Source organism: Salmo trutta, unplaced genomic scaffold (assembly GCF_901001165.1).
Source record: "Salmo trutta unplaced genomic scaffold, fSalTru1.1, whole genome shotgun sequence".
Taxonomy (NCBI): Eukaryota; Metazoa; Chordata; class Actinopteri; order Salmoniformes; family Salmonidae; genus Salmo; species Salmo trutta.
The window spans coordinates 538-14,239 of NW_021823384.1; the positions used below are offsets into that span (position 1 = coordinate 538).

The window sequence follows — 13,702 nt, forward strand, 5'->3', positions numbered from 1 at the left end:
TGTGACCTTGATAGGCTAATGTAGGTGACAGAACCATATCGAAGGGAATCCCACCCAGTCATTTCACTCCTCACTGATCATGAGGGAGAGGAGAGGATGAGGAGGAACCACAAATCGTTGGGATCGTTCTCCTCTCATCCCATCCTTCCCTCCTCCTCCTCCTCCTCCTTCTCCTCACATCCTAACCGTTCACCGCTTCACCTGACCCCAACTCCTCCCTCGGGTCTTACCATTGGACAGCCGGTTGCCATTCTCTACGGGGTGTGGCTTGGGGAGTGAGGGGCGTGGTTGTTGGCGTTCTTGTCCTGTAGCTGTGGAGACGGGGAGGAGGAGGTGGAGCCTGGGTGCTCCTCTCTCCCTGGTAGGTTGATGTTGGAGTTGAACCCTGGGAGGAGATGACAAACCACTCACACACATTGTTACTGCCATCGGTTTGTTTCCATACATTGAATTGTTAAACTGTTAGTTACAAAAAATATTTTTGGTACCTTAGATTGTTCTTGCAATTCTCACATAGAGACATCATTGGGATGAAGAATGTTTGAAAGGCTTTTTACATTTGTAACACAAACCAGTTTTGAGAATATCATGATTAAAGTGGCCATTTTAGGCCCTTTTTAGACCTACAATTTCCTCAGGTAAGACCCTATGACCTATGAACCTTACACGATACAGACAACACCCTGATGTCATTATATTCCTCATAGCGCGGTCTAACATATGGAGCATCACTCAATTCTGAAATACAATTTTAAACATTAATTTATTAAACATTAAAACAATTTATATGAATACATCAAAATTACCCTTTTTGATTTAGTTCCTTTTTAGACCTATTGTTTTAATACAGAATATACTCTACAAGTACATCACATTTCTAGAGTCAGTTCTCTGCTACTTTTAAAGTATAAAGCTGGGAATGCCTCAGGGAGCTTCAAGTTTAAAGTTGGGAATTCCCATGACGTCCCTGCGGCATTCCCGTATCCCACAGGAGGAGCAGGCAGGGGGGGAAACAGCTGCTCATCACAGGCATGGCATTGATACCTCCCCTAACCCCCAGGCCACCCCGGAGCATCGGGTATCACAGATAACCATTTAGTGCCAGGGAGGGAACGGAAGCAGGCTGTCCCGTTAAGCCCAGTGGCATCTCGCCGTTCACGACCCTGACTACCAGCCTCCTCTGGTGTGCAGGCATGCTAACTAGTAAAAGGCATCCCCATTCAAGTCAATGTGCCTTGCTGGCCATTCTATGTCTAGGCATGTGACATCGAGATGGAAGAAGGTGTCACGTCAGCCTGAGGGTTTCTGTTTCTATCCTAGACCCCTGGGTTTTAAGGCCCTTGGCATTCTGGTGGATATCCGTAAACTACTGTTAGTGCCCCTCTTCAATGTCCCGTCTCAATGACTTAGTTAGATTAAGAAGTATCCCACTGGGCACACACTGGCTGAATCAACGTTGCTTCCACATCATTTCAATGATGAATTGATGTCTGTGCCCAGTGGGATGTCTCTGCTACACTCTGTTCTGTCCTCATGTCATCTCCCCTTTCGTAGCGTGAGGAAGAGTGATATACCCCACTACGGTGATAAATATTTAATCTCATATTATATTAACCTACACACTGCTAATATACTTGAATGAAGGAGAACGAGAGAGAAGGAGAGAGAGAGGAGCGAGATAGAGAGAGATAGAGAGAGATAGAGAAGGAGAGAGAGAGAGAGATGAGAAGGAGAGAGAGCGAGAGAGAGAGGTAGAGAGGAGAGAGGGAAAGAGACAGCATGACAGGGAGAGAGAGAGGAGAAAGAGAGAGAGAGAGGAGAGAGAGGAGAAAGATAGAGAGAGAGAGAGGAAAGAGAGAGAGAGAAAAGAGAGAGAGAGAGAGAGAGAGAGAGAGGAGAGAGAAAGAAAGGAGATAGAAAGAGAGAGAGAAACATCCTGTGTACAACGTAAAAAACACCAAATAATGCATGCAGAGCAGAATTAGGCCGATACCAGCTAATTATCAAAATCCACGAAAGAACTGTTCAGTTCTACAACCACCTAAAAGGAAGCGATTCCCAAACCTTCCATAACAAAGCCATCACGTACGGAGAGATGAACCTGGAGAAGAGTCCCCTAAGCAAGCTGGTCCTGTGGCGCTGTTCACAAACACAAACAAACCCCACAGAGCCCCAGGACAGAACACAACTAGACCCAACCAAATCCAGAGAAAACAAGATAATTACTTGACACATTGGAAAGAATTAACAAAAAAACAGAGCAAACTTGAATGCTATTTGGCCGTAAACAGAGAGTGCACAGTGGCAAAATATTTGACCACTGTGACTGACCCATAACTAAGGAATCTTTGACTATGCACAGACTCAGTGAGCATAGCCTTGCTATTGAGAATGGCCACTGAAGGCAGACTTGTCTCTCAAGAGAAGACAGGCTATGTGCACACTGCCCACAAAATGAGATGGAAAGTGAGCTGCACTTCCTAACCTCCTGCCAAACGTATGACCATATTAGAGACACATATTTCCCCCAGATTACACAGATCCACAAAGAATTTGTGGGAAATCCAATTTTGATAAACTCCCATATCTATTGGGTTAAATACCACAGCGTGCCATCACAGCAGCAAGATGTGTGACCTGTTGCCACAAGAAAAGGGCAACCAGTGAAGAACACCATTGTAAATACAACCCATATTTATGTTTTTTATTTTCCCTTTTGTATTTTAACTATTTCTACATCATTACAACACTGTATATAGACATAATGACTTTTGAAATGCATTTACTCTTTTGGAACTTTTTGAGTATGTTTACTGTTCATTTTTTATTGTTTATTTAACTTTTGTTTGCTACCTATTTCACTTGCTTTTGTAATGTAAACATATGTTTCCCATGTCAATAAAGCCCCTTAAATTGAAATTGAATTGAATTGAAATTGAATTCCGAGAGAAAGAAAGAGAGAGTGAGAGAGAAGGAGAGAGGGACTACAGTGTGTGTATTCTAGTGTGAGAGTGTTAACAATGAGTGACGTTTCATACTGATCTAACAGTTACTGCTTGTGTTCAAATCATATTTAGTGTTGAAGGGAAGAGTTTGAACATGAATTTTATGAAACAGTCTCTTTAAATCACTGCAGAAATAGGCAACGTGAGAACACATTGTACCCATTTAATCAAATCAAAATCAAATGTTATTTGTCACATTCCGAATACAAAGGGTGTAGACTTGAAATGATGCAGTAACACAATAGGAATAAAACACAAGTGAAGCAATATACAGGGAGTACCAGTGCCAGATCAATGTGAAGCTTTATACAGGGAGTACCAGTACCAGATCAATGTGGAGCTATATACAGGAAGTACCAGTACCAGATCAATGTGGAGCTATATACAGGGAGTACCAGTACCAAATCAATGTGAAGCTATATACAGGAAGTACCAGTACCAGATCAATGTGAAGCTTTATACAGGGAGTACCAGTACCAGATCAATGTGGAGCTATATACAGGAAGTACCAGTACCAGATCAATGTGGAGCTATATACAGGGAGTACCAGTACCAAATCAATGTGAAGCTATATACAGGAAGTACCAGTACCAGATCAATGTGGAGCTATATACAGGGAGTACCAGTACCAAATCAATGTGAAGCTATATACAGGAAGTACCAGTACCAGATCAATGTGGAGCTATATACAGGGAGTACCAGTACCAGATCAATGTGAAGCTATATACAGGAAGTACCAGTACCAGATCAATGTGGAGCTATATTCAGGAAGTACCAGTACCAGATCAATGTGGAGCTATATACAGGGAGTACCAGTACCAGATCAATGTGAAGCTATATACAGGGAGTACCAGTACCAGATCAATGTGAAGTTATATACAGGGAGTACCAGTACCAGATCAATGTGGAGCTATATACAGGGAGTACCAGATCAATGTGAAGCTTTATACAGGGAGCACCAGTACCAGATCAATGTGAAGCTATATACAGGGAGTACCAGTACCAGATCAATGTGAAGCTATATACAGGGAAACCAGTACCAGATCAATGTGAAGCTATATACAGGGAATACCAGTACCAGATCAATGTGGAGCTATATACAAGGAGCACCAGTACCAGATCAATGTGAAGCTATATACAGGGAGTACCAGTACCAGATCAATGTGGAGCTATATACAGGGAGTACCGGTACCAGATCAATGTGGAGCTATATACAGGGAGTACCAGTACCAGATCAATGTGGAGCTATATACAGGGAGTACCAGATCAATGTGAAGCTTTATACAGGGAGCACCAGTACCAGATCAATGTGAAGCTATATACAGGGAGTACCAGTACCAGATCAATGTGGAGCTATATACAGGGAGTACCAGTACCAGATCAATGTGAGGCTATATACAGGGAGTACCAGTACCAGATCAATGTGAGGCTATATGCAGGGAGTACAAGTACCAGATCAATGTGGAGCTATATACAGGAAGTACCAGTACCAGATCAATGTGAAGCTATATACAGGGAGTACCAGTACCAGATCAATGTGCAGCTATATACAAGGAGTACCAGTGCCAGATCAATGTGAAGCTATATACAGGGAGTACCAGATCAATGTGCAGCTATATACAGGGATTACCAGTACCAGATCAATGTGAAGCTATATACAGGGAGTATCAGATCAATGTGGAGCTATATACAGGGAGTACCAGTACCAGATCAATGTGAAGCTATATACAGGGAGTACCAGTGCCAGATCAATGTGCAACTATATACAGGGAGTACCAGTACCAGATCAATGTGGAGCTATATACAGGGAGTACCAGTGCCAGATCAATGTGCAGCTATATACAGGGAGTACCAGTACCAGATCAATGTGGAGCTATATACAGGTAGTACTATAGTACCAGATCAATGTGAAGCTATATACAGGGAGTATCAGATCAATGTGGAGCTATATACAGGGATTACCAGTACCAGATCAATGTGCAGCTATATACAGGGAGTACCAGTACCAGATCAATGTGCAGCTATATACAGGGAGTACCAGTACCAGATCAATGTGGAGCTATATACAGGGAGTACCAGATCAATGTGGAGCTATATACAGGGAGTACCAGTACCAGATCAATGTGAGGCTATATACAGGGAGTACCAGTACCAGATCAATGTGAGGCTATATACAGGGAGTACCAGTACCAGATCAATGTGGAGCTATATACAGGAAGTACCAGTACCAGATCAATGTGAAGCTATATACAGGGAGTACCAGTACCAGATCAATGTGAGGCTATATACAGGGAGTACCAGTGCCAGATCAATGTGCAGCTATATACAGGGATTACCAGTACCAGATCAATGTGCAGCTATATACAGGGAGTACCAGTGCCAGATCAATGTGCAGCTATATACAGGGATTACCAGTACCAGATCAATGTGAAGCTATATACAGGGAGTATCAGATCAATGTGGAGCTATATACAGGGAGTACCAGTACCAGATCAATGTGAAGCTATATACAGGGAGTACCAGTGCCAGATCAATGTGCAGCTATATACAGGGAGTACCAGTACCAGATCAATGTGGAGCTATATACAGGGAGTACCAGTGCCAGATCAATGTGCAGCTATATACAGGGAGTACCAGTACCAGATCAATGTGGAGCTATATACAGGTAGTACTAGTACCAGATCAATGTGAAGCTTTATACAGGGAGTATCAGATCAATGTGTAGCTATATACAGGGATTACCAGTACCAGATCAATGTGCAGCTATATACAGGGAGTACCAGTACCAGATCAAAGTGCAGCTATATACAGGGAGTACCAGTACCAGATCAATGTGGAGATATATACAGGGAGTACCAGATCAATGTGGAGGTTTATACAGGAAGTACCAGTACCAGATCAATGTGGAGCTATATACAGGAAGTACCAGTACCAGGTCAATGTGCAGCTTTATACAGGAAGTACCAGTACCAGATCAATGTGCAGCTATATACAGGGAGTACCAGTACCAGATTAATGTGCAGCTATATACAGGAAGTACCAGTACCAGATCAATGTGCAGCTATATACAGGGAGTACCAGATCAATTTGCATATATATACAGGGAGTACCAGTACCAGATCAATATAGAGCTATATACAGGGAGTACCAGTACCAGATCAATGTGGATCTATATACAGGGAATACCATCACCAAATCAATGTAGATCTATATACAGGGAATACCAGTACCAGATCAATGTGGAGCTATATACAGGGATTACCAGTACCAGATCAATGTTCAGCTATATACAGGGAGTACCAGTACCACATCAATGTGGAGCTATATACAGGGAGTACCAGTACCAGATCAATGTTCAGCTATATACAGGAAGTACCAGTACCAGATCAATGTGGAGCTATATACAGGGAGTACCAGTACCAGATAAATGTGCAGGGGTACAGAGGTATTTGAAGTAGATATGTACATGAAGGCAGGATAAAGTGACGAGGCATCAGGATAATAATAAGGTATTTGAGGTAGATATGTACATGAAGGCAGGATAAAGTGACTAGACATCAGGATAGATAATAATAGGTTTTTGAGGTAGATATGTACATGAAGGCAGTGTAAAGTGACTAGACATCAGGATAGATAATAATAAGGTATTTGAGGTAGATATGTACATGAAGGCAGGGTAAGTGACTAGGCATCAGGATAGATAACAGTAAGGTATTTGAGGTAGATATGTACATGAAGGCAGGGTAAAGTGACTAGGCATCAGGATAGATAACAATAAGGTATTTGAGGTAGATATGTACATGAAGTCAGGGTAAAGTGACTAGACATCAGGATAGATAATAATAAGGTTTTTGAGGTAGATATGTACATGAAGGCAGTGTAAAGTGACTAGACATCAGGATAGATAATAATAAGGTATTTGAGGTAGATATGTACATGAAGGCAGGGTAAAGTGACTAGGCATCAGGATAGATAACAATAAGGTATTTGAGGTAGATATGTACATGAAGTCAGGGTAAAGTGACTAGGCATTAGGATAGATAATAATAAGGTATTTGAGGTAGATATGTACATGAAGTCAGGGTAAAGTGACTAGGCATCAGGATAGATAATAATAAGGTATTTGAGGTAGATATGTACATGAAGGCAGGGTAAAGTGACTAGGCATCAGGATAGATAATAATAAGGTATTTGAGGTAGATATGTACATGAAGGCAGGGTAAAGTGACTAGGCATCAGGATAGATAACAATAAGGTATTTGAGGTAGATATGTACATGAAGTCAGGGTAAAGTGACTAGACATCAGGATAGATAATAATAGGTATTTGAGGTAGATATGTACATGAAGGCAGGGTAAAGTGACTAGACATCAGGATAGATAATAATGGTATTTGAGGTAGATATGTACATGAAGGCAGTGTAAAGTGACTAGACATCAGGATAGATAATAATAAGGTATTTGAGGTAGATATGTACATGAAGGCAGGGTAAAGTGACTAGACATCAGGATAGATAATAATAAGGTATTTGAGGTAGATATGTACATGAAGGCAGGGTAAAGTGACTAGACATCAGGATAGATAATAATAAGGTATTTGAGGTAGATATGTACATGAAGGCAGGGTAAGTGACTAGGCATCAGGATAGATAATAGTAAGGTATTTGAGGTAGATATACATGAAGTCAGGGTAAGTGACTAGGCATCAGGATAGATAATAATAAGGTATTTGAGGTAGATATGTACATGAAGTCAGGGTAAAGTGACTAGACATCAGGATAGATAATAATAAGGTATTGAGGTAGATATGTACATGAAGGCAGGGTAAAGTGACTAGGCATCAGGATAGATAACAATAGAGTAAAATAAAGAACAGAGTAGCAGCAGCATTGGATGAGTGTAAAAGTGTATGTGTGTGTGTGCGCATCTGTGTGTATGTGTGTTTGTGTTGTCGGTATGTGTGCGTGTGTGTTATGTGTGCAGGCGTATGTGGTACATGTGAATGTGTGTGGTTTTGTGTGAGAGTGTCAGTGTTGTGTGTATTGTGTGGGTATACAGTGTGTACATTCACTGAGTGTCGAAAACATTTGGCCACTAGGGGCAACAGTGAGCGCTGTTACCTTGAAATAGGTTTGGGTTTTGCTAAGGTGTTGTGGATGCGAATGGTGGATTGGCATCAGCATCTGCATCTGATGCCAAAGGTTGCATGTTTGAATCCAGTGATATTTAAGACAATCCTAAACCTTAATGTCTAACCTTAAGATTTTGGAGTTAATGCCTAAACTTACATACTTCGAAATGTCACATTTGGAACAACTTCGAAATTTGACGTTTGAGAAACATGGATGAAATTCTAATTCTGTGAGACTGTGAGAGCTTGTTGCTCTACAAGGTGACGAAAGCGTTCCACCTAGATGCTGGCCCATGTTGACTCCAATGTTTCCCACAGTTGTGTCAAGAAGGCTGAATGTCCTTTAGGTGCTGGACCATACTTGATACATACAAGAAACTGTTGAGTGTGAAAAACCCAGAAGCGTTGCAGTTCTTAACACACTCAAATCGCTACACCTGGCACCTACTACCATACCCTGTTCAAAGGCACTTAAATATTTTGTCTTGCCCATTCACCCTCTGAATGGTACACATACACAATCCATGATCATAGTTTTCATCTAGATTCACCTGGTCAGTCTGTCATTGAAAGGTGTTCCTAATGTACACTCAGTGTATAGTCTTGTGAGTGTGCATTGAGTCAGTGCAAGATAGTGTCAGAGCAGATAGTCCGCGTAATCATTAATTAACTATTAGCAGTCTTATGGCTATTTAGAGGTCTTATGGCTTGGGGGTAGAAGCTGTCTCTGAGCCTGTTGGTCTGAGAGCCGATGCTCTGGTACCCTTTACCGGACGTGGCAGAGTGAACAGTCTATGGTTTGGGTGGCTGGACTCTTTGGCAATTTGTTGGGCCTTCCTTTGACACCGCTTGGTATAGAGGTCCTGGATGGCAAGGAGCTCGGCCCCAGTGATGTACTGGGCTGTCCTCACTACCCTCTGTAGCGCTTGCGGTTGAGGGTGGTGCATTCGCGCCATATCAAGCAGTGATGCTGCCAGTCAAGACGCTCTCGAAGGTGCAGCTGTAGAACTTTCTGAGATCCGAGGGCCCATGCCAAATCTTCTCAGACTCCTGAGGGGGCGGAGGCGCTGTCGTGCCCTCTTCACAGCTGTGCGCGTGTGTGTGGACCATGTTTAGTCGTTAGTGATGTGGGCGCCAAGGAACTTGAAGCTCTCGATCCGCGCCACTACAGCCCCATCAATCTCGTACATGTGTAGGAACACTGTGACCTAGTGCAGCTCTAGTGTTGACCCTCTCCATTGATATGAGTGATACATACTTCTACTCTGCTTCTCCAAAGGTGAGGTCCTGCATCACCGGTACTAAGGGCCTATGTATGCTGCTCTGCTCTGCATGCACTATACAGGCACTAAACACAGATAGAGCTACATAACATATGTATGGGTACTGTAAAGTGGTGTTGGTGTTTGTGTGTGTGAGCGTGTGTGAGTGTGTGTGGGAAAAAAAGAGAGAGACGAGGGACACCTGAGTCCTATTTATCAGCCTGATTCATCCCTGCCATATGTAAACTGGGACTTGCATGCATAGTGACATTTGGTGAAATTGCCTTTCTAAAGTCATCTCTTAACTTCATCATGGAAGGCACGGCTGTGACCGAGCATCTGTTCCCCTTCAGAGGCATGGAACCCCAAATCAATTCCCATCATGTTTTTCCTGTACCATTTCAGAAAGAAATGGAATATTCCAAGCTGGGGTGTGATTGGTATATAGCTGTTGTACTGAGGTGATATTGGATGTTACATTCCCAGAAAACATCATATCTCTGATAAGATTGAGTCTATATTAATGATTTTAATTATCTTATAGAGAGAGTACCTGGGTATGACAAAGTGGCTCTCTCCCCAGCTGCAGTTAACACCTGATAATCATAATCTATTCTTTGTGTCTCAATGCCTATTTAATATTAGCTCATCTACACTTTGTTACTCCATATGATCTAACCCAAAGAAGATGTTTTAATATAAGATTTATACATCGCGAGGACATGATTATGTGATTGTGTTGTCATCATATCAGATTTTGATAATGGTTGAGATAATTTTTCATTGTTTGCACTAATGTACTGTACAGCAGCATCAGCATCAGTGTGTGGGTGGGTGTCATGCCGTGCAAACATTACACGTTCAACTGAGACGTCCTGTCACTTAATTAAGACAAGTGAGATTACATGTGGGAAGGAATGACATATCTTTCACAATCTGAAGAAGGGAAATCACCCTCCTCCTCCTCCTCCTCCTCGCTCCTGAATTTAATTCAATTCAATTCAAAGGCTTTTTTGGCATGGGAAACATATGTTTAGATTTGCCAAAGCAAGTGAAACAGACAGTAAACAAAAGTGTAATAAAGAATAAAAATGAACAGTAAACATTACACTGACAAACGTTTTAAAGGAATAGAGACATTTAAAATGTCATATTATAGCTATGTACAGTGCTATAACGATGCGCAAATAGTTAAAGTACAAAAGGGAAAATAAATAAACATAATATGGGTTGAATTTATAATGGTTGTTTGTTCTTCACTGGTTGCTTTTTTCTTGTGGCAACAGGTCATAAATATTGCTGGTGTGATGGCACACTGTGGTATTGCACCCAATAGATTTCGAGTTTATCAAAATTGGATTTGTTTTCAAATTCTTTGTGTTTTTGTGTAATCTGAGGGAAATCTGTGTCTCTAATGGTCATACATTTGGAAGGAGATTAGGAAGTTCCACCTCATTTTGTGGACAGTGTGCACACAGCCTGTCTTCTCTTGAGAGCCAGGTCTGCCTACAGCAACTTTTCTCAATAGCAAGGCTATGCTCACTGAGTCTGTACATAGTCAAGCTTTCCTTAAGTTTGGGTCAGTCAGTATGGTCAGGTATTCTGCCACTGTGTAATTTCTGTTTAGGGTCAAATAGCATTCCAGTTTGCTCAGTTTTTTGGTAAATTATTTCCAATGTGCCAAGTATTTATCTTTCTCATGATTGGTTGAGTCTAATTGTGTTGCTGTCCTGGAGCTCTGTGGGGTCTGTTTGTGTACAGAGCCCCATGATCAGCTTGCTTAGGGGACCCTTCTCCAAGTTCATTTCTATGTAGGTGATGGCTTTGTTATGGAAGGTTTGGGAATCACTTCCTTTTAGGTGGTTGTAGAAAAAAGCTCTTTTTAGGATTTTTATAATTAGCAGGTATCGGTATTCTGCTCTGCATACATTATTTGGAATTAGCCTCTGCTGTGATGGATTCATGTCTTCATCACCTCAGAGTTTAGCAACACACACACGTGCACACACACGTGCACACACACATGCACACACCATTGTTGCACACACACAAGACACACAAAGACATACAAACACAGTTCTGGGGTCTTCTGGTTCAAATGTGTGTGTGTGCATGGTCAGGGGTGTATGAGACAGTGTGTGAAGGAATTCACAGATGTAAAGGTCATCTGTGTATGTGTGTGTGTGTTACATTGTGACTCACCTCCCTCCCTCATTTTGCGTCCTGTAGTGGTCTTCTTGAGCAGGCTGCGTCCAGAGCTGAACAAGGTATTGAGCTCATCCAGGGCTGGCTGAGGGCTGGTCAGGGGTCTCCCGTTGGCTGGGTTGAACAGCAGGGGCGAGGATGAGCAGGAGTGGGCACGGCGCGGCTCTGGGCGTTGGACTTGGCCGGAGAGTAGGGAGGGGGCTTGTCTCCTGCAGCCCTATGAACGAGGAGGGGTAGGAGGGCTTGGGAGAGTCCAAGCCGCCCCCACCCGTGATAGAAGCAGCCCGGGTAAGGGAGAGTATGCTGGACTCTGGGGGGAAGGGGAAGTGGGAGGGGGTCGATAGGGGGAGGCAGGGTATTGGTGGGAGGAGGGGGAGGTGGAGGGGTGAGGGGAGGTGGGCTTGTCTGGGAGGAGACGGAAAGAGAGGGGAGGAGTCAGCGCGCTGGCGGTAGTACTGAGGTGAGAGGGGCTGTCTGGGCCGGCGTAGTTCAGGTTGGACTCAAACACAGGCAGCTTCTTCACCTCCAGAGGGGTGAGGGGTGACTCGTCAGACGCAGGGAACAGGTGACAGGGAGGGGGGGAATACCAGGAGAGGGGGGCGGTGGGTGAGCAGGTTGGGGAATGGTGCAGGGATGTCACACCCTAATTCTTTACTATGAGGGGGCTTGCTGTTTCCTCCGGCGGCAGATGTTTGGGCCTCCATAGTAGTAGATACACCCCCCAGCCCTGCCCTCTTCCCCTCTCCACTCTGAGAGGGAGACAAGCCCAACCCTAACCCCCCTAACATCAATCCTAACGCCTCCAGCTTCACAGCTGCCTTTGCAGCAGCAACTGCCCCTCCCACAGGAAGTCCCGCCTCCTCGGCAGGAAGTACTTCATCTCCTCGTAGACGGCCTCGGTGTCTCCCTGCTCGGGTGGTCTGGGGGGTCCTGGTAACTCCCTCCCAGACTGTAACTCCTGGCCTGAGCCCCCACCATCTCTATGTACACATCCTCCTCATCCTGGTTATGGTGCAGGCTCAGTGTCGCCCCCTGTGGGCCGTCCACAGACGCTGCACGCTGCATCAGCCCTCTCAGACACCCCATACCCCCTAGCCCTCCGGTGCGGGACAGCAGGGCCAGTTTGACATCAGCGGGCGGAGCTGGAGGAGGTTAAAGCCGGCAGCGTTGATCTCTTCATAGGAGCCAGTGAGCTTGGTGTTGGGGTTCCTCTTGGGCTTGGGAGGAGGCACCTTCCTCATGGTGGTGTAGTCATCACTGTGGGGTCGCGGCTTGGACAGAGCTAGGGAGGGGAGGATGAGAGGAGAAACAGTTCACAACAGTCAACTGACAGCTGTGTTTTGGGGTACATAGAAGCTAAGGTAATGATAGTTGGTGTGTTGTGGCGTGTATATGTACCATCCGTAGGTGACAGCTGTGTTTTGGTGTACATAGTGTCTAAGGTAATGACAGTTGGTGTGTTGTGGTGTGTATGTGTACCATCCATAGGTGACAGCTGTGTTTTGGGGTACATAGTGTCTAAGGTAATGAAGTTGAAGAGTATGTCTTAATTGGGGTGTTATATTGTACCATCCGTAGGGGACAACTGTGTTTTTGGGGGCTCCCTGCAGGGACCCGTAGCCCTCAGGAGTGGGGCTCTCTCTCGGGTCCCAGGTCAGTCCGGCGCTGACCGCCTCGTAGGACGCACTCAGACGAGTGCTGGGGTCCCGCTTGGTTTAGGGGGAGGCTGTTTCCCCGTGGTGATGCCAGGCCTCCCCCATCCTCAGTGGATGGGCCGCCTGTTGAAGGGCCGGTCTGATGGATGGGCCATGGCTGGAATGTACCAAGTTCTCTATAGTCAGGGGGATGGGCACTGAGCTGGAGCGGAAGTGGCGGATGTTCCGGCTCCCCCCGTTGACAGAGCCGTCTTGGTTTCTCCCGCTCTTCTCCACAACCCTACATGGGAAATCAGATTGACATGAGAAATAAATTAACATTACTTTTCTTTTGAAGAAGTATTTTTCTCCCCATTTCCATGAGTTTTTTCTCTCTCTATTGCTCTAAATCACTCTCTTCTCCTTTCCATCCCACTTTCTGTCTATTTCTATTTCCTATCTCCAT

The 13,702-nt window shown here is 44.2% G+C and overlaps 1 pseudogene; it reads right to left on the reverse strand.

Moving 5' to 3' along the window:
* Nucleotides 1–254: 254 nt before the first annotated feature.
* LOC115190479 (neuronal tyrosine-phosphorylated phosphoinositide-3-kinase adapter 2-like) lies at nucleotides 255–13,362 on the reverse strand (annotated as a pseudogene).
* Between the last annotated feature and the right edge of the window lie 340 nt (nucleotides 13,363–13,702).